This window comes from Bubalus kerabau, chromosome 1 (genome assembly GCF_029407905.1).
Source record: "Bubalus kerabau isolate K-KA32 ecotype Philippines breed swamp buffalo chromosome 1, PCC_UOA_SB_1v2, whole genome shotgun sequence".
In the NCBI taxonomy this organism is placed as follows: domain Eukaryota; kingdom Metazoa; phylum Chordata; class Mammalia; order Artiodactyla; family Bovidae; genus Bubalus; species Bubalus kerabau.
In genome coordinates, this window is record NC_073624.1 from 225,770,143 (window position 1) to 225,792,219 (window position 22,077).

The 22,077-nt window shown below is 37.9% G+C and overlaps 1 protein-coding gene across 48 annotated transcripts in view; it reads right to left on the minus strand.

The window, feature by feature from the left end:
• The window catches only part of PRELID2 (PRELI domain containing 2), a 343,715-nt gene that overhangs the window by 191,717 nt on the left and 129,921 nt on the right, over positions 1 to 22,077 (minus strand). For 7 of the 48 annotated variants that reach the window (XM_055556840.1, XM_055556875.1, XM_055556905.1 and 4 more), the window contains one exon: positions 4,355 to 4,453. The exons of 39 other annotated variants lie outside the window; for them this stretch is intronic. The gene's annotated coding sequence lies outside the window, so the exon portion shown is untranslated. Of the gene's footprint in view, positions 1 to 4,354; positions 4,470 to 4,836; positions 4,877 to 22,077 lie in introns of all 48 variants that reach the window. 2 more of the 48 variants (XM_055556850.1, XM_055556859.1) reach the window with 2 other exon arrangements.

Genomic DNA, 22,077 nt, shown 5'->3' on the forward strand with positions numbered 1-22,077 from the left:
TTTTAATTTCATGGCTGCAGTCACCATCTGCAGTGATTTTGGAGCCCCAAAAAAATAAAGTCTGACACTGTTTCCACTGTTTCCCCATCTATTTGCCATGAAGTAATGGGACCAGATGCCATGATCTTAGCTTTCTGAATGTTGAGCTTTAAGCCAACTTTTTCACTCTCCTCTTTGACTTTCATCAAGAGGCTTTTGAGTTCCTCTTCACTTTCTGCCATAAGGGTGGTGTCATCTGCATATCTGAGGTTATTGATATTTCTCCCAGTACAGTATACTAATGCATATATATGGAATTTAGAAAGATGGTAATGGTAACCCTGTATGCGAGACAGCAAAAGAGACACAGATGTATAGAACAGCCTTTTGGACTCTGTGGGAGAGGGCGAGGGTGGGATGGTTTGGGAGAATGGCGTTGAAACATGTATAATATCATATAAGAAACGAATTGCTAGTCCAGGTTTGATGCATGATACAGGATGCTCGGGGTTGGTGCACTGGGATGACTCAGAGTCCAAAAGGCTGTTCTATACATCTGTTGTCAATGTATGGCAAAACCAATACAATATTATAAAGTAATTAGCCTTCAATTAAAATAAATAAATTTATATTAAAAAATAATTATCTTTCAATTAAAAATAAATTAAAAAAATATTCCTAAAGGCAGACCATGGGAAGAAAGGGAGTCACTTAATAGACTACATTTAATATAATTTTTTCCTTTCTATGAAAAGAAGCCAAATATTGTCAAATAAAGTAATTGCTCATCTCTCAACACTGATAAATGTACATTAGCCATGCCAACAGGAAGCTGGGAACAAATTGGAAACTAGATGTGCCATTTCTTTACTAGTCTGTGCAGCACCCATTGGCCACCAAGTAAGTGTGTTAAGTCTTTGGAAGAAGCCAAATAACCAAGCAAACATTATCTATTCAAAGCAGACAATTGGCAGTACTACTACTTATATCTGATAGGAACTTTTTTTTTTTTTTAAACACAAATGATTTTAAACTCAGCTCAAACGTCTCAAGCATTCCACTCAGTATGCCTTTCAATGAAGCTTGTTGATTTAGCAGCTCAGATATTATTACCAAGAACCCTTGGCATCTGGTCTTCTGCTCTTAGCTCTGCCTCCCATGGTGTCAGCCTTATTATCAGACTCAATATGGCAGACACACCCCATACACATGCAACAGATTTACTCTTATGACAAAGTGGCTGCTTCAATTTCAGGTCCCACATCTTTAACCTAAATAACATATGGAAAAGAAAATCCCATTTCCAATAGCACATACCCTGCTCCTGGGATCTTTCATTGTCCTAAAATAAGTCATCTGACTGTGTGTTCTGTCACGTCCAACTCCCTGCCACCCCATGTCCTGCAGCCCACCAGGCTCCTCTGTCCATGGAACTTTCCAGGCAAGAATACTGGAGTGGATTGCCATATCCTCCTCTAGGTGATCTTCCTGACCCAGGGATCGAACCTGTGACTCTTGCATCTCTTGCATTGGCAGGCAGATTCTTTACCACGAGTGCCACCTGGGACTAAACCCAAATCAATAACTGCAACCCAAGGAAAGAATACATAGGTTGGAGTGGATCCATCATAACCTATTTTTTGAACTGACTGTGGGATCAGTCCCACCCCAAAACCACACAGAAAAGGGCTATGGTCAGGACATACTCAGAGGGAGAAGGGCAAAGAGAGGAATGGTAATTAGAGTGACAAATGACAAATCCTCACCATGCCTGACCTCCTCACCAGAGTTTCTCTAGATACAGGAATTATTCCAACAAGCCTCCAACCTCCCCGGCTGTTCCACAGCTTTGTTTTACAAAACCACATGGCTCATTTGACTCCTTCAACTTAAAATCATAAAAATCCATAAAACCATAGCCTATTTTATTCAACAAGTGCCCCCAGAGTCACAGTCATGGCACCTGGGGAGTCTTCCTCGGTTGGCACAGTAGTGGGTTTTGTGGCCCATTGCTGATGAAAGACCATGCCATGGCAGTTTCCAGATTTTTGTGCACTGGGCTGGAACCATTGCTAATTGAGCTTGGAGATTTAGTTGCTGGCATTAGACACAGGAATGTGAGACAAAAGGCAGGCTAAGGGATGATATTCATAGGTTGGTATGTGGATTATTTTCACGCAATTTCCCTCTGTGGATGGATCAAAGTACTCTGAGCGCAGCATTCACTTGGGAGAAAAATCTTAAAACCTGCCCTTATCCATCCAGCTCCCAGCCTGGAGACAAAGTAAAAGACACCAAGGGAATTCCCATGAACCACGACTTGCAGCCAAACAGGATGCTACTGTTGTAACATCCCAAGTGCAAGGCAGTTAACCAAGAGCAGTCTGTTGTACAGAACATGCCTGGGATTGGAGTCTGTAGATTTATATTTTACCAATTATTTTGCTTCTTGGGTAATTTACTTGATGTCTCTAAGATTCAATTTTCTCCTCTATAAAATGGGACCAATTTAATGAAGTTGATAAATTTTGAAGTAGATGCATAATTCACAATTGCCCCGCCTAACTCTCCCCAACATATGGGGGTGCGATTTTGTAAATGATTCCCCAGCAGCTGTTTTCTACGAAAGTTTTAGGCAACTGGACCAGGAGTAAAATCTGGCAATTTCGAGCCAACTACATTTCTCTTCCTCAAAATATTTAGACTTGGGACCAAAAGGAAACAGAGTCCTTCAGAGTAGTGGGGTCAGTAACTTGGAACCTCACACTGTTAGCAATAGAGTCCACTTGTACTGACCAGCAGAGGAAGACAATCTATCAAAGAGATTAGAAGGCAGACTCATAAAGGGGCTAAGGGGACCAAGAGACTATTTTCCAAGACCTTCCAGCTACAACCCTGCTCAAGGGTTTCATGGCAAAGTCCCCATAATCTTAAATCAATCCTCTTCAATCGCTTTTTCTTGTTTAAAACATTTAAGTTAGTTTCTATTACTTGCAAGCAAGTGATTTTAATGAACTCATAATGTCTGTCTTCCTGGGCAGTGGTGAGAATTAAATGAGATAAGAATGCTTTGTAAATGGAAAGTACTTATAAAAACTGGTAAGGACAATAAATTTGGTGACTAACAAAGACAAATATCTGCACAAAACAAATATACTGTTTTTTTAGTGAAAAACTAAAATTATTTTGGAGAGGGGAATTTCTTGACATGGAAAGATGTTTAAGATATATCATTATCAATACTCTGTAATAACCTATATGGGAAAAGAATCTGAAAAAGAACAAATATATGTATAACTAAATTACTTTGCTGTACCTCTGAATCTAACACAAACTATAAATCAAATATACTTTTTTTTCAAATATACTTTGATATAAAAATTTAAAAAATAAAATAAAAATATATATCATTAAACAGGTGATCAGGTTACATAGAAATTATTTATATCAGAGGCTAGCAAACTTATGATAAAATGGCAGATAGTAAATACTTTATGCTTTGGGAGCTATACAATCTCTGTCACTGTATCACTATTGGAGATAAAGGAAGCAGCCATAAATATTATGCTAACAACTGAGTGTGATTGTGTTCTAATAGGATTTTTTTCATGAATGCTGAAATGTGAATTTCATATAAAATTCACATCACAAAGGGATATTTTTCTTCTGTTTTTTTAATCCTTAAAAATTATGAAGTGTAAAATATAGTCTTAGCTGTGCACTGTACACACACACATACACAACTTTGAATATATTACTTCAATAAAAGCAAAAACAAACAAAATGGGACCCAATTAAACTCAAAAGCTTTTGCATATCAAAGGAAACCGTACACAAAATGAAAAGACAAACTACAGAATGGGGTTAGTCTCCAAAATTTACAAACAGCTCATGCAGCTCAATATAAATAAAAAAAAGACCTAATCAAAAAAATGGGCAGAAGACCTAAATAGACATTTCTCCAAAGAACGTATACAGATGGTCAAGAGGCACATGAAAAGATGCTCAATATCACATGAAAAGAGGCAAACCAAAACTACAGTGAGATATCACCTCACACCAGGCAGAATGGCCATCATCAAAAAATCTACAAACAGTAAATGATGGAAAGGGTGTGGAGAAAGGGAACCCTCTTACACTGTTGGTAGGAATATAAATTGGCATAACTACTATGGAGAACAGTATGAAAGTTTCTTTAAAAACTAAAAATAGAGTTACCATATGATTTAATACCGGACTTCCCTGGTGTTCCAATGGTTAAGACTCTGCTTCCAAGGCAGGGGGCACAAGGTTTGATCCCTAGTTTTGGAAATAAAATCCCACCAGGTCATAGCACAGACAAAAAGTAAAGTTAAGGTGTTCCCTGGTAGCTCACCTGGTAAAGAATCCGTCTGCAATGCAGGAGACCTGGGTTGGGAAGATCCCCTGGAGGAGGGCATGGCAACCCACTTCAGTATTCTTGCCTGGAGAATCCCTATGGATAGAGGAGCCTGACAGGTTACAGTCCATGGGGTCACAATGAGTTGGACACGACTGAGAGACTAACCACAGCACAGCACATACGTTGGAATATTACTCAGACATTAAAAAGAATGAAGTAATGCCATTTGCAAAAACACAGATGGACTTGGAGATTGTCCAACTGAGTTAACTAAGTCAAACAGAGAAAAATATCATACGATACCACTTATATGAGGAATCAAAAAAAATGATATAAATGAATTTATTTACAAAATAGAAACAGACTCACAGACCTCAAACAAACTTATGATTACCAGAGGGGAAGGATAGATTGGAAGTTTGGGATTGACAGGTACACACTGCTATATTTAAAGTAGATAACCAATAAGAACCTACTGTATACCACGGGGAACTCTGCCCAATGTTCTGTAATAACCTAAATGGGAAAAGAATTTGAAAAATATACAAAAAATAATAATATACATGTATAACTGAATCGCTTTGCTATACAACTGAAACTAACACAACAGTGTTAATCAACTATGCTCCAATGTAAAATAAAAATTAAAAAAATAAAGTACTACTTTAAGCTGTTAATAGAAAAAACTGTTAATAGAATTTACCTTAAGATTTTGAGTTTCAGAGTTATTTATTTTCTTCTTTGTGATCACCTATATTTTCTATTTTTCCAGCATAAACATACATGACTTATAAAATTAACTTTAATTATTTTTTTAAAATAGAAAATGGAGTCATAAAATACAGTTCATGAAATATAGGCAAAGGAGGAGGCTGGAGAATGGCAAGGTCGGAGGCTCCCTGGAGCCCCAGCACTCTCCCTGGGAGCTAAACTGGACACATGCCCCTCTGTGAAGCATGACCGCACCGCTGGCACAGAGCAGAGCATCCTGTGTGGGAAGAATTCCCCCACAGCATCACAGAGCCACCTTACCAACCACACCAGCCTCAGCTGTCCTGGCCTCCAGTTTCAGGAGTTACAATAAGAAGCCCACAGCCTGGAATCACAGTGTTTTCCAGAAGAAACGAAACAAAAACTAGTGAGCATCACTCCTCCTTTTTAGACCCACATGATGAATGAGTAGTTGATTCTGCTTACAGAAGGGAGCCCAAAGGACCATCCACTCAAACTCTCACCAGAGCCTGAATGCCTCCAGCAGCAACTGCACCCGCTTTTCAGCCGGTCTCTGCCAACAGGAACATCACACATGCAGTGCAAGTCAACATCTGTGCTTTACCTCCCAAGTGCCGGGCAGTGGGCTAGGTTCTGTTCAAAAGACATGCTCCTTCCACCTATAGCTGCAGGTCATGTTTTCAATGTCAATGTTATTAGATTTGGTTTAATATATTTAAAATAAAAATAGCAAAAATAGGAATGGTACTATATTCCTGATACCCACTATCTCATTTTAAATCTTCGCTGTACCTGTTATACATAATCACTCCAGCTGAGAAACTGATGCTCAGAAAGTTAAAGTGACTTGCCCAAGATCACCTAGCCAGGGACTGGCAAAGTAAGGATTCATTCACAGGACTGACTCCAAAGTAACAAATTATCCATGTCCCGTGGCTTTGTTTGCAGTTACTACATAGAAATCTGCTGGAAATGCAGACTTTCAATCCTCACCCCCAGACTTGCTGATTCTGGTTTTGCATTTTGACATAATCCCAAAGCAAGTCAGGTTCCCAATCAAGTTACTGTCCTACGAAATTTATTCTTCAGATTTAAAGGAAATGGAGGAAGGAAACAAGATGTATTAAGCGACTATCTGTGGGCCAGGCTCTGTGCCATTTTAACAGGATTCTTTGCCTTTTAATCACACAGTGACCCTCAAGCCCATTGTGTTAATATATAGGTGAGGAGCCCGAGGCTCAGGGAAGTTGAATCACTTGCCCAAGAACCACAGTCAGTGCAGGACAAATTTGACCCCAGTGACCCGAACACAGCTCTGTCTGCAGTTTTTGCTTTGTGTTGGATGCTAAAGAGAGGTAGAGGATCACATAGCCAACTTTCAAAAGGCTCCATTAACCTCTGGGGCTGGAGTTTACTGCTAATGTTGAAAAGAGGGGGATTTTCTAATAAGCTAGGTTAGGGGACAATTGCCCCCAGAAATGAGTTTTTTTAACCTCTGTTAAATTGAGACGTGTGGATTTCTTACAGAGTTTGTCCCCAAAATGCTGAAATGGCAGCCTTAGGAATTGACAAGTTCCTTACCTCTAATATTAATAAAAGTAAAAGAGAAATGAGTCTCAAGGCAACTTCTAAACCCACTGTCAGAAAAATGGATGGCTCTGAGTCAACCATGAGGAATGTTGGATATTCTTAGAAGAAAAACCAAACAGTTATTGAAGTCAGAAAAAAAGATATGACTTTCAGGGTGTTTTAGATCAAGTGTTGTCCCTGATTCGATGATTGGGGGTATCTAAAACTACACAGAGGAATAGAAAAGGCTGCCGTGGGCCAGCAGGAGACGGAGCCCAGGAGAGATGGCTGCACATTATAGCACTGTTTCCCCTGCACACATCCTCTCCTCCTTCTGTCTATTATGTTCAAGACTGTAAGCATTCCCTTCACCTCAAAAGGTGCCTGGCATGTATTAATAGAAAACACTCACTTAAATAGTTGATGAATGAATAAATGAATGAATGAAAATAATCAAAGTTTGATGATGACATGTATCAAATGTTGTTAGAAGATCTGAGACATTCTCTAGGGATGTCTCCAAAGAATTCTGGGGGTCATTGAAAATGGGGAGAATAGACCTGCAGCTCCCCCTCTCCACATGCTCCCATCCGACAAGGACATTCGTGTTTTATATGGTGGGCTTCTAAGTAAGATCTGACTTAACAGTCTCATGACTAAAAGGGAGAAAAAAAAAAGAAATGTGAAAATTCCCAGTATAACAGTCATATTAATCAAGAAAGAAAAAGATTCTGAGTCTTATTATTAGCCATGTGACCTTGAATGTGTTGCTTAACTTTTATGAACACCAGTTTCATCATTTATAAAATAGTTTGTTGAGTTTGGTTATTTTATTTCTAAGGTTCCTTCCAGCTCTAATGTAATCTTAGTTCATCATTTTCATTATGATCCAATTTTTTTTCTTTCTATTTTTCCTGATCTGTTCTAATTTCTTTACAATGAGCATGTATCCTTTTGTCAGAGAAAAGATTTATTTTCAAAGACATATAAATTAAATTAAACTTAAAAAAAAAAAATCCCTCCCCAGTTTTCCCTGCATTTGCATTTGCTTTTAACAAAAGCTAGAAGAGATGTTTTCCACGTTTTCGCCTGGGGAGAACAGAATTTAAAGTCATGCTGCAGGGAGAGCTGGAGCCTTCAAAAGCAAGTAATGCTTAATCTGTTCTATTTCTGAAGCACAAAATGAAACCAAACAAAAAAGAAAAATAAGCTACTGCTTCACCATTGCCAAGTTTCCTCATGCATAAATAGAGATCCATCCAGAAAAACAGCCTTCTCAGTCGGGTGGGACAAATCCTTGTGTGCTTTTGTGGAAAATTCCCCAGCAAACTGGCATCAAGGACACTGTCTAAAGCTGCCTCCAGGTATGGCCAGAAAACCACACAAAGGTAGTGAGATGCCATGAGCTCTGCTGTGGCAAGTGCCTGAGTGACAAAGTTGCTCTGTCTCTGGCCCCATGGAATAAACATAGCTGACACCTTCCAAGTGGACTACAAGACCAAACTGGGCATAACTAGTGTAGAACAGGTCTGATTTTATACCTGCAGTCTCCATGTTTTTGGTGTCTATTCCTGGCCCAAGAATACTCAGCTCCCTTGCCTTCCCACCTACTGTGAACCTTCCCTGTGCTCAGTTCTGCTTCCCCAGGGATGTATCGTGAACACTCTCTCCTTCTTCCTCATTAACATCTTACTCCAGAAGGGACCCTAGTCACCATCATTCAAAAATAAAATGATGTGTCTTCCTGTCATCATCAGGAGCAGGGGGAGCTTCTGGGTCCCACCTCAGAACTGCCTCGCTCTGAAAGTACAAGACGTGGCTTCTTTTTCTTCTTTAGCTACATACTCACTCTAGTGGAGCCCATCCAAACCCCTGGGTTTTTGTATGTTGTTGTTGTTTTAAGATTTATTTATTTGGCTGCATCAGGTCTCAGTTGCCGCACACAGAATCTTCATTGTTTCATGTGGGATCTTTCTCTAGTTGGGGCACATGGACCTAGTTTCTCCACACCATGTGGGATCTTAGTTCCCCAACCAGGGAACTCACGTCCCCTGCATTGCAAGACAAATTCTTAACCACTGGACTACCAGGGAAGTCCCCAATCCCCTTGTTTTAAATACCACATTTGTATTGAGGACTGACTTCCCTGGTGGCTCAGACGGTAAAGCGTCTGCCTACAATCCAGGAAACCTGGGTTTGATCCCTGGGTCAGGAAGATCCTCTGGAGAAGGAAATGGCACCCCACTCCAGTTTTCTTGCCTGGAAAATCCCATGGACAGAGGAGCCTAGTAGGATACAGTCCATGGGGTCTCAAAGAGTCATACACGACTGAGCGACTTCACTTTCTTTCACTTTCTCTGTGTTGAGGACTTTTGTATCTCTCCTGGAAATCTCATATAATCAAGTCTCCATTTGCCATCTCTATTTGCATGTTTAATAGGAATCTTTACAACAATCAAAAGAGAATTTTTTCCCCCAGACCTCAGTTTTCTTCAAAGTGCATAGCATCACCATTCACCAGCTAAGACAAAATCTAGGAGTTATCCTTGGCTCTTTTACTTCCTTCATGCCCCACAATTCAGTGGCAGATCCAGGTAATTTTATCTTCAAAAGAGTCGCAATGACCATTTCTTCTCCACTGCTCCTACCCTACCCTGACCCATTACCATCTCTTGTTTAGACCATTGCTGTACCTCCCAACTCATCACCCTGATTCCATTCTCCCTAAAATCCATTTCCCAAAGAGCAGTCATATATTTTTTGAAACATAGATCCAAGGAAGTCACTCTCCTACTTAAAACCATCCAGTGTTGCACACACTTGGAATAAAATCCAAACTCCCTACCCAGCTTACCAAGCCCCATGCAATCTGATGCCTGCCTTCCTCTCCTACTTCACTCTGCTCCCACTTCATGCATCACTATCCAGTCACATACCGGCTCATTTTCTATACTTCCCACCCACCAAGATGTTTTCTGCCCTAGAGCCTTCAGGCATTGTCATTGACTCTCCTGAAAATGTTCTTCCCCTGGTCTCCTCACAGGTGGCTCCCTCCTGTCATTTAGTTCTCAACAGTAAACCTCTCTGTAGAGAAGTCTTTCTTCGGTATCAATCCAAAGTAGTCCCCATGTCAAAGATCACCACAAATTTTATTGTAATTATCTGGATAGCACTTGTGATGGATATTTTCTTATTTATTTGTTGGCATAAGTCTAAGACTTGTTTTCTAATACAGAACTCAAGAACTGCACCAGTGCTCACTATAGTCCACTAATGTCCATCTAGTACCTAGAACAGTGTCTAACACACAGTGGGCTCTCAAGTATCTACTGCATGAACAGATTGAAAGTGTTGATAATACTGACTGGCTGCAATGCATATATCCACCAATAATGGGACACTTAAATAAACTAGGATGCATCTGGTCTGTGGATACTATATTGCTATTAAAAATAATTACATAGAAATATGTAAGATGATATGGAAGAAATATTAAAAGAAAAAAGAATCTGAAATATATGTTTATTATTATCCCATTAACACTTATTTTAAAAAGTCATATGTAGCTAAGTAAAAGGAGATCACATACTGTTTGAGTCCACATACATGAAATATCAAACTACACAAGTCCAGTGACTGAAAATATATTAGTGGTTGTGCAAGGCTGAGGAAAGAGAAAAATGGCAAGTTACTATTAGCAGGTATGGGGTTTTTGTGGGGTGATAAAAGTGACAGTAGTTGCATAATTTTGTGAATATACTAAAAACCACTTCATTGTACACTTTAAGTTGGTGGATTTTATGGCATGTGAATTTTGTTTCAGTAAACATATTTTAAAAGCAACTGAAGTAAAATGTTATTTAATAGATAATCATTTAAATACAAAGAAGGGATGGAGAATGCATAGAAAACTGTTGATAATGGTAAAAGGAAGGGCAGGTAGACATAGAAATAAAATAAAAGAAGGGTCTTTCTGTCTACTTTACATCATTTGAATCATATGATTTGAATAATTTATAATTAAATGTTTTATTACTTAATTTAAAATAAATAGCATAATAAAAACAATAATGAAATTTAAAAATTCAAGTCAAGTTAGTAAAATATATGTTTGTCTTTTGTTAGTCAACTCACCAAGTTATTGAGATCAACAGATATCTAAAAAAACTAAAAACGGAACTACCATATCATCCAGCAATCCCACTTATGGGCATATATCTGGAGAAAAACATGGTTTGAAAAGATATATGCACCTCAATGTTCATTGTAGCACTATTACACTAGCCAAAACATAGAAGAAAACTAAATGTCCATCAACAGAAGAATGGATAAAGATGTGGTGTGTGTGTGTGTATATATATATATATATATACACACACACACACATACACACTCAATGGAGTATCATTCAGCCATAAAAAAGAACAAAATAATGCCATTTGCAGCAACATGGATGGATCTAAAGATTATCATACTAAGTGAAGTAAGTCAGATAAAGACAAATATCATATGCTATCATTCATTTATGGAATCTAATTTTTTTAAAAATGATATAAATGAACTTACTTACGAAACAGAAACAGACTCACAGATTTTGAAAACAAGCTTAATAGTTACTAAAGGGGATATGTGAGTGTGGGAGACAAATTAGGAGCTTGGGATTAACATACACACACTACTATATGTAAGATGAATAACCAACAAGGACCTACTGCATAGCACAGTGAACTATGTTAAATATTCTATAGTGACCTATATGGGAAAAGACTCTGAAAAAGAATGAACCTGTGGCACCCCACTCCAGTACTCTTGCCTGGAAAATCCCATGGACGGAGAAGCCTGGTGGGCTGCAGTCCATGCGGTTGCTAAGAGTCAGACATGACTGAGTGACTTGACTTTCACTTTTCACTTTCATGCATTGGAGAAGGAAATGGCAACCCACTCCAGTGTTCTTGCCTGGAGAATCCCAGGGATGGGGGAGCCTGGTAGGCTGCCATCTCTGGGGTCGCACAGAGTTGGACACAACTGAAGTGACTTAGCAGCATGTATAGGTATAACTGAATCACTTTATACATCAAAACTAACACAACATTGTAAATCAACTATCAGTTCAGTTCAGTCGCTTAGTCATGTCTGACTCTTTGTGACCCCATGGACTGCAGCACGCCAGGCCTCCCTGTCCATAACCAACTCCCGGAATTTATTCAAACTCATGTCCATTGAGTCAGTGATGCCATCCACCCATCTCATCCTCTGTCATCCCCTTCTCCTCCTGCCTTCAATCTTTCCCAGCATCAGGGTCTTTTCCAATGAGTCAGTTCCTCGCATCAGGTGGCCAAAGTATTGGAATTTCAGCTTCAACATCAGTCCTTCTAATGAATATTCAGGATTGATTTCCTTTAGGATGGACTGGTTGGATCTCCTTGCAGTCCAAGGGACTCTCAAGCGTCTTCTCCAACACAGAAAACCACTAGACCTTTCAGTAAGTCAACTATACTCCAAAAAATTAATTTTTAAAAAAGATCAACAGATATCATACAAATGAAAAGATTTCAGAGAAATGTTTCTGCTCCTCAATACATGTGACCTTCAGAGGCTGAATATTTTCTCTTCTGTGCTACAAAGAATGACTTTTTTGGATTCAAAATGAGTTTTAACATAATACTACATATATGTATATTGAATGAGAGTTGGGCAGCACCTATAAACATTTATATACATATACATATATCTCACAGTGCAAGTAAGAACAATTGAAGTTCATGGACAACAAAGAATAAATCTGACATTACTATATTTTCTTATTTTTATTTCACCCAAGTACAAAATAAAATGCTCAAAATGCAACAGTGAGAAAGCAGAAGCACTACTTATAGATTATATATAATTCTCTACTTGGAAAAACCAGCATAACCTGAAGACAAACTACTAGAAAAAAATCAGAGTTTAGTCATGCTGTTAATATTGATTGACCTACATAAATCAATAGTATTTCCCAATATCAATAATAACCAACAGAGAATGTAATGAGATAAGCAAGAAACATTAAATATTTATGAATTCAGCTAAGCAACAAATCTTAATACCACTCTAAAATATAATTTTAAAATCTAATAAAGAACATAAAAGGTGATCAGAATAAATGACAATTATAATAATCTTCAAATTTAAACTTTCCCATCACTAATCTTTAAATTCCCAATAAAATTTCAACTTAAACACCTTTGAGAAATTCATCACATTTACTCGAAAATAGGAAAGGTCAGTTCATAGCTAAGTCAATTATAAAACAGAAAATTAAAAAGCTGTCCACTATAAATAAAGCCATGATACCAGAAAAATGGACCAATGGAACAGAATAAATATATCTCAAAAACACAGTCATCTGTACATGAATATCTCATATATGACAAAATACAAAAAAAAAAAAAGAAAACAATTGATTGTTCGAGAGAGAATATAAGGAGAACTTCTCTGGCGGCACAAGGACAGGAATCTGCCTGCCAATGCAGGGGACACAGGTGTGCTCTGGACTGGGGGAAGATCCCACATGCTCAGGAGCAAACAAGCCCACGCACGTCGACCTCTCAGCCAGCACCATAGAGCCCACCTGCCGCAGCTACTGAAGCCTGCAAGCCCCGGAACCTGCGCTCCACAACAAGAAGCCCCCAAAATGAGAAGCCCGCACATCACACAAAGAGGAGCCCTCCTTGCCACAACTAGAGAAAGCCCGTGCAAAGCAACAAAGGCCCAGAACAGCCAAAAGTAAAACAAATACATCAAAAATTTTTTAAAAAAGAAAAAGAGTATAAGGAAAACTTACTACATGGAGAAAAATAAAACCAAAATCCTTCATCAGATCAGATCAGTCGCTCAGTCGTGTCCAACTTTTTGTGACCCCATGAATCACAGCACGCCAGGCCTCCCTGTCCACCATATAAAAAGGGAGAATCTTGATAGGTTTATGAAGAAAAGGCAACAAATGGAGTATAATCTGCAAAAACACTGAATCACTAAGCTGGAAACCTGAAACTAACATTGTAAATCAACTATACCACCGTTTTAAAAAGATATAAAAGCAACAGAGCCATTAGGCTAACTGAAGAAAATATCTTGGATTTTACAAATTAATAACAGAAATTAAATTAAGGGCTATATTATGGATGGGAAAAGTGATTTATTTTGGTTGCTGCACATTTAAGGATTTCTGTTCCTGAGTGGATTGAGGAAATTAGTGGCAACTTACTCAATCACAAGGGGTTCTCCCCAAGAAAAAGGCCATGCCCAGGAAAAAGAAATGCAAAAAAGGCAAAATTGTTGTCTGAGGAGTGCTTACAAATAGCTAAGAAAAGAAGAGGAGGTAAAGGCAAAGGAGAATACACATTTGAATGAAGAGTTCCAAAGAACAGCATGGAGAGATAAGAAAGCCTTCCTCAGTGATCAATGCAAAGAAATAAAGGAAAACAATAGAATGGGAAAGACTAGAGCTATCTTCAAGAAAATTAGTGATACCAAGGGAACATTTCATGCAAAGATGGGCACAATAAAGGTCAGAAATGGTATGGACCTAACAGAAGCAGAAGATATTAAGAAGAGGTAGCAAGAATACATAAAACTATACAAAAAAATATTTTCATGACCCAGACAACCATGATGGTGTGATGACTCACCCACAGCCAGACATCCTGGATCATGAAGTCAAGTGGGCCTTGGAAGCATCACTATGAACAAAGCTAGTGGAGGTGATGGAATTCCAGTTGAGCTATTTCAAATCCTAAAGATGATGCTGTGAAAGTGCTGCACTCAATATGCCAGCAAACTTGGAAAACACAGCAGTGGCTGCAGGACTGGAAAAGGTCAGTTTTCACTCCAATCACAAAGAAAGGCAATGCTAAAGAATTTTCAAACTACCATACAATTGCATTCATCTCACACGCTAGCAAAGGAATGCTCAAAATTCTCCAAGCCAGGCTTCACCAGTATGTGAACCATGAACTTCCAGGTGTTCAAGCTGGATTTTAAAAAGGCAGAGGAACCAGAGATCAAGAAACCCAGAGAGTTCTGGAAAAACATCTACTTCTGCTTTATTGACTACACCAAAGCATTGGATCACAACAAATTGTGGAAAATTCTTAAAGAGATGAGAATACCAGATCACCTGACCTGCCTCCTGAGAGATCTGTATGTAGGTCAAGAAGCAACAGTTAAAACTGGACATGGAACAACAGACTGGTTCCAAATCGGGAAAGGGGTACATCAAGGTTGTATATGGTCACCCTGCTTATTTAGCTTATATACAGAGCATATCATGCAAAATGCAGGGCTGGATGAAGCACAAACTGGAATCAAGATTGCCAGGAGAAGTATCAAAATCCTCAGATACACAGATGACACCACCCCTATGGCAGAAAGCAAAGAACTAAAAATCCTCTTGATGAAAGTGAAAGAGGAGAGTGAAAAAAGTTGGCTTAAAACTCAACACTCAGAAAACTAAGATCATGGCATCTGGTCCCATCACTTCATGGCAAATAGATGGGAAAACAATGGAAACAGTAGTTGACTATTTTTCTGGGCTTCAGTATCACTGTAGACGGTGACTGCAGCCATGAAATTAAAAGACGCTTACTCCTTGAAATAAAAGCTAGACAGCATATTAAAAAGCAGAGACATTACTTTGCCAACAAAGGTCCATCTAGTCAAAGCTATGGTTTTTCCAGTAGTCATGTATGGATGTGAGAGTTGAACTATAAAGAAAGCTGAGCACTGAAGAATTGATGCTTTTGAACTGTGGTGTTGGAGAAGACTCTTGGGAGTCCCTTGGACTGCAAGGAGATCCAACCAGTCCATCCTAAAGGAAATCAGTCCTGAATTCATTGGAAGGACTGATGCTGAAGCTGAAACTCTATTTGGCCTCCTGATGTGAAGAACTGACTCATTTGAAAAGACCCTGATGCTGGGAAAGATTGAAGGCAGGAGAAGGGGACAACAGAGGGATGACTGAACAGCACCGCTCACTTACTCCACAATTCACCTAAACAAATGACACAGATTCACCAGAAGAACGTTCGTACAATCACAGAAAACCCATCCCTTCAACAAAACTAGAAGTTTCCACTGAAGCATTAGTTCAGTTCAGTCACTCAGTCGTGTCCAACTCTTTGCGACCCCGTGAACCACAGCACGCCAGGCCCCCCTGTCCATCACCAACTCCCGGAGTTTACTCAAACTCATGTCCATTGAGTTGGTGATGCCATCCAGCCATCTCATCCTCTGTCGTCCCCTTCTCCTCCTGCCTTCAATCTTTCCCAACACCAGAGTCTTTTCAAATGAGTCAGCTCTTCGCATCAGGTGACCAAAGTATTGGAGTTTCAGCTTCAACATCAGTCCTTCCAATGAGCACCCAGGACTGATGTCTCCCAGGATAGACTGGTTGGATCTCCTTGCAGTCCAAGGGACTCCCAAGAGTATTCTCCAACACCACAGTTCAAAAGCATCAATTCTTCGGCACTCAGCTTTCTTTATAGTCCAACTCTCACATCCATACATGACTACTGGAAAAACCATAGCCTTGACTAGATGGACCTTTGTTGGCAAAGTAATGTCTCTCCTTTTTAATATGCTGTATAGGTTGGTCATAACTTTCCTTCCAAGGAAAAAGCATTAGTAGAGAGAGAGAAAAGTTCAGGGAAATTGTGGGGGAGAGAAAAGGAGTTGTTTGTCCACATCCTTGAGAGTTCCCCTGAAATTCAAAACTGTCTCTGGGTACAGAACTTAACACATGAGTCTGTCCTGGGCAGTTGACATAATAAGATCTGCACACCCACCTTCCAGAACCTTAGAAGTGTATACAGAGGCTTAACTGGGTTCAGTCATGTGTACCATCCAGATGTTCTCCCCACAGTTAAAAGTATATTCCAGGGACAGTGGAGGGGCAAGGCCCCTCCAGTTGTCTGGATCCAGCTTAAGGATCAGTTGGCAGCCTCATCCTCTTATCCTCTTACAAGGGTGAAATTCTCTAAAACTGAATGAAGATCACCTCCAGAAAGAGAATTTTGTTGTTGTTGTTTAGCCATTAAGTCATGTCTGACTCTTTTGCCATGTCATGGACGGGTAGCCCACCATGCTCCTCTGTCCATGGGACTTTCCAGACAAGAATACTGGAGTGGGTTGCCATTTCTTTCTCCAGGGGATCTTCCTGACTCAGGGATTGAACTCCAGGTCTCCTGTATTGCAGGCAGATTCTTTACCACTGTCCCAGAAAGAGAAAATCTGTACTAATTGTGACAAAACTTAATAATAGGAATGATTACAAGGAAGAGACTTAAAGGTGACAAGGACCCAAGATAACAGCCTCAGAAGGGCAAAAAATCTGAAGAGGAATAAAAAATCACTTTACAGTCTGGGGTGGTAAGGATAAAAGCATGTCAAAGAAATTTGGCATCCTACCTGACAAAGGAAAATTTTTAAATATTTCAAATTGCAGGGAAATAAACACTGCAACTTGGCCACTTTGATAAACAGACATTAGAGAAACTGTATTTCACTTCACAGACAGAAGAGGAAGCTCTTGAATTAAACACTTATACAATCTGAATTGCCAAGGAGGTCTACAAAATAAAGATTCAATATATACTACTATATATAAAATTGATAATCAACAAAGACCTACTATATTAGCACAGGAATTCTACTCAATATTCTATAATAACCTACATGGGAGAAGAACCTTAAAAAATGAATATATGTATTTGTATAACTGAATTACTTTACTGTACATCTAAAATTAACACATTATAAATCAACTATACTCCAATATAAAATAAAACTTAAAAAAGTAAAAAAAAAAAAAATCCAAAACAATGTTCATCTTTACAAACTTGGAAGAATAAAACTGAAACTTAAAATTGAAACAAACTGGTGAAAATTCTCCCACACCACCCTAAAAGCAATAAACAAGTAGAAAAAACTATAGCATAATGCATCAAACTAAATCCAGTATTTTCCAGCAAGCATGTGGAAATATGAAAAAAATACCTTGAATCAGATAACCAAAATCTAAGGAAGAGAAATGACCATAAAGCTGGAAGAAATATGGAAAGAATTGGGAAAAAATAAAAGTCTCAGAAATGAACAATTAAATTACCAGTTTTCCTAGAAAGATTATATTCAAATGAACAATTAATAAGAGGAAATAGAGAAACAACCAAGATGATAAGAACATTTTTTAAAAGGGTAAAAAAGAAAGTAGTTTAAATGGAAGCTACATAAGGGAGATCCAATTACACAGAACTGGACTTTCGGGGGGGGGGGGGGGGCAATGGAATAGAACTAATATTTTAAAATATAATCCATGAAAAGGTTCAGGAAATTATAGAATATCTAAATCCATATACTAAATAGGCTCAGTAGGAATCTGGGAAAACTTACCCAGAATCATCAACCCTCAGATATATCCCAATAAAAGTGTTAGATTTTCCAGATACAGAAAGAAATCTCAGATCTCAACAGCAAGAAAATTAAGCTGGTATCAAAATTTCCAAGGGTGCCATACAAATCAAGGCAAGAAGAAAACAGGATATGCAAGAAACTCAAGGGAGGGAAAGGTGAACCAAGGATTTTATATCCAGCTAAGCTGTTGTTCAATTTCAAGACATAAATAAAAAGTAACACACACATACACACACAAAACAGTTTTATACATTTAGGAACTTGGGGAATACTGTATTCACAAGTCCTTAATCTGCTAAAGGATAAATTTCATCCAGCCAAGTTATGACTGAGGAAATCTGGGCAAAAGGAGTAATGGTGAGGATTTCATATATTTAATTTAATCAGAATAATATAAAATGCTATATGTTTTGACAAAGTAAATATAATATGAATAAAAAGTACAAGGGAATGGAGAGCGGTAATGAAAAGAATAAATTCACTGATGTGGCACAAAGGAGTCCTCAAATCTTTTGACCTCCCAAGTCCTTGCACTTGTAAAATTTTTGAGAATCTCAGAAAGCTTTTATTTATTAAGTTACAGGAATCAATTTATTCCACTTTACAAATTAAAACTGAGAAGGTATTTATTTAAAAATAATAAAAATAAGCCTATTATGGAAACATAAATAACATTTTTTATGAAAATAATACTTTTCCCAAAAAACATAATGAGAAAAGTAGTACCTTTCACATTTTTGCAAATCCCAAGGTCTGGCTTAATAGCAGACACCTGGACTTTCATAGAGCTTACCCTCATAGCTCAGTTGGTAAAGAATTCACCTGCAGTGCAAGAGACCCTGGTTCAATTCCTGGGTTGGGCAGATCCTCTGGAGAAGGGATAGGCTACCTGCTCTAGTATTCTTGGGCTTGACTACCTGCTCTAGTATTCTTGGGCTTCCCTTACAAGTTCCACACTTGTAGCTATTTGGTAGCTATTAAAGGGATAACAGGCTTCCTTGGTGGCTCATTGGTAAAGAATTCATCTGCCAATGCAGGAAACACAGGTTTAATCCCTGGGTCAGGAAGATTTCCCTGGAGAAGGAAATGGAAACCCACTCCTGTATTCATACCTAGAAAATTCCATGGACAGAGGACCCTGGCAGACTACAGTCCATGGGGTTGTAAAAGAGTCAGACATGACTCAGCAACTTAACAACAACAAAGGGATAACATCATCAAGTATCATGTAGCCTCTAGATAATGTTTGTGTGCATTCATAAGAAAATAAAAGTGAAAAAGTCATGTAAAGTCTTACTTAGCATTATGAAAATGGTTTTGATATCACAGACTCTCTGGAGGTTTCAGAGCCTTCAGTGGATCACACTTAGAGAACATCTGTTGTACAGATAAAAAGGAGGAGTCAAATGTACATTAGAAACTGACACACTAGTTAATAAAGTTAACTAAGAAAACAGCAGAGAAGGGCAGTTTAAAAGGTGTAAGCACAGAGGTTTTCAATAGACACCTAATCCTAATATCAAAAGTTTTTTCAATTAAAGACCAAAGCAAATGCATCTCCTAGAGAAACAGAAATTTTAATAAAATGAGATAGTAATTATACTTGAAATGACAGAGACCCAACATAAAAAGTACATTAATATATGTGAGTTAGCTTAACGCATCTTTTAAAAATATTTCCAAAGTGATTCAAAGAAATAACGAATCTTTGCTATACAAGAGCTGCATCTGGGGAAAAAAGGTGATTCTGAAAGGCTAAACATAAAAGGATTGGATCCAGGCATAACAGGCAAATGAAATCAACACAAACACAGTGCTTGCACCTGACATCAAATTAGGACACAAGCCAAAAAAAATTACTGTGACAAAAAGGACACTATTAATGCTAAAAGCTGCAATTCAAAATAGAGATATAACCCTCAGAAATATCTATGCACCAATAACACAGCAATCTTCTTTATATACAGCAGAAACTACAGGAGAAGCAAGTAGAAATACACAAAACACCCTGATAATAGATTTCATCAAACCACTCTAATTACAAAATGAGTAAGTATACAAAAATTATCAAGGCTACAAAATACCTAAACAGCATTCTCAATAAAATACAGTAGATCTTATGGAATCATCAAACATTAAACCCTGATAATGGAACATACATTTTCCTCTCAAGCAACATGGGACATTTACAAAACTAATCAACTTGTTAAGTCACCAAAAAAAGCATGAGTAAGTGGTATGGAGAAGAAATATTACAAACAACACTCCTTAATTATATTTGCAATAAAATAAGCAATAAATAACAATATTTAAAAATACAAAAACTCCTGAAATTAAATTCTTTTCTTGTAAAAAATTACTAAGTGACAGAGGAAATACAACCCCAAATTTCAAATGCAATAATGATGAAACTACTACAGATTAGAATCTATGGTATACTTTCAAGCACTAATCAGAAAAGAATAATCAATTTATACACTCGCTGCTGCTAAGTCGCTTCAGTCGTGTCCGACTCTGTGCGACCCCATAGACGGCAGCCCGCTAGGCTCCGCCATCCCTGGGATTCTCCAGGCAAGAACACCGGAGTGGGTATTGCAACCTAAAAATACATCTTTTTAACTTTAAGTGAGCCCAGAACCCTCCACAATATTCTGAGGCTTACTTTCAAAAATCATTTTTTAAAAGAACAATAAAGTTAACAAAAATAAAGCACCAAGAAGAAAATAGATAAAAGTGAAAATTAATATAGTAGAGAAGAAAAATATAAGAAATCTAATTAATAAAACTGTTTTTAAATGATTAATAAACTAGACATATCACTAATTCACCTGATTAATAAAAAAGAAGGCACAAATATATGAAGAAATGATAAGAAATTACCAATGAGACAAAAATAAAAGCTTTCAAATCATGAGATTAATTTACATATTTCTTTGCAAATAAATCTGAAAACCTGTATTAAATGAAAAACATTTGATGAAATAAAGTTTATCAAAATTGACTCAAATAGAGTTAGAAAGCACTTTTTTGTTTTGTTTTGTTGTCGCTCTGAGTGGCTTGCAGGATCTTAGTTCCCCAGCCAGGGACTGAACATGGGCCTTGGCAGTGTAAGTGCTGAGCCCTAACCACTGAACCACCAGGACGTTCCCAGGAAGCATTTTAAATGGACCAATGCTCATAGAAAAAAAAAAAGAGAGAGAGAGAAATTTAATCAAAGCTAGACCTCACAGAAAAGTCCACCAGGCCCAGATGGTTTTAAAAGGAAATTTTACCAAACTGTCAATAACCAGATAGGTCCAGTGCTACAAAAACTGCTCCAAAACATAGAAAATGAAGGAAAACAACTTTCAAATCATTTTATAAAGAAAATATAATCAGATCAGATCAGATCAGTCGCTCAGTCGTGTCCGACTCTTTGAGACCCCATGAATCGCAGCATATTGATGCCCAAATATGATATAGTTCAAAATTTTTAAAAATCAAATTACAAATATATAGTTTATCAAAATTAGCACAAAATATATCATTCATCACTATGCTATGAAAATAATATACAATAACCAAGCAGGATTGGTTCCAGGAATACCATGTGCACTCAATATAGGAAATGCATTACCATAAAATACCATAAATCTGAAAAAAAAATTAGTTTTTACTTTGATGAATCCTAGAAACTTCTAAAAAATTCAACATCTATTCCCAGTAAATTCACACACACACACACACACACACACCATGATTCTGAAGCCCCGTTCCTACTTACTGTAAAAACACTTTGGACGTGTACTTCTGAGATGGTCCCAACGATCCCCATCTCCACATATTCACTTCTTTGAATAGACCCCACCACATTGAATAACACTGATCTGTTTGCCCAAGTATACAAATTATGGAAATGATGTGTAATATCCAATACTAAATTATATTTTAAAAAATATAGTTTCTACCTCATTCTCTCTGTGGGATCT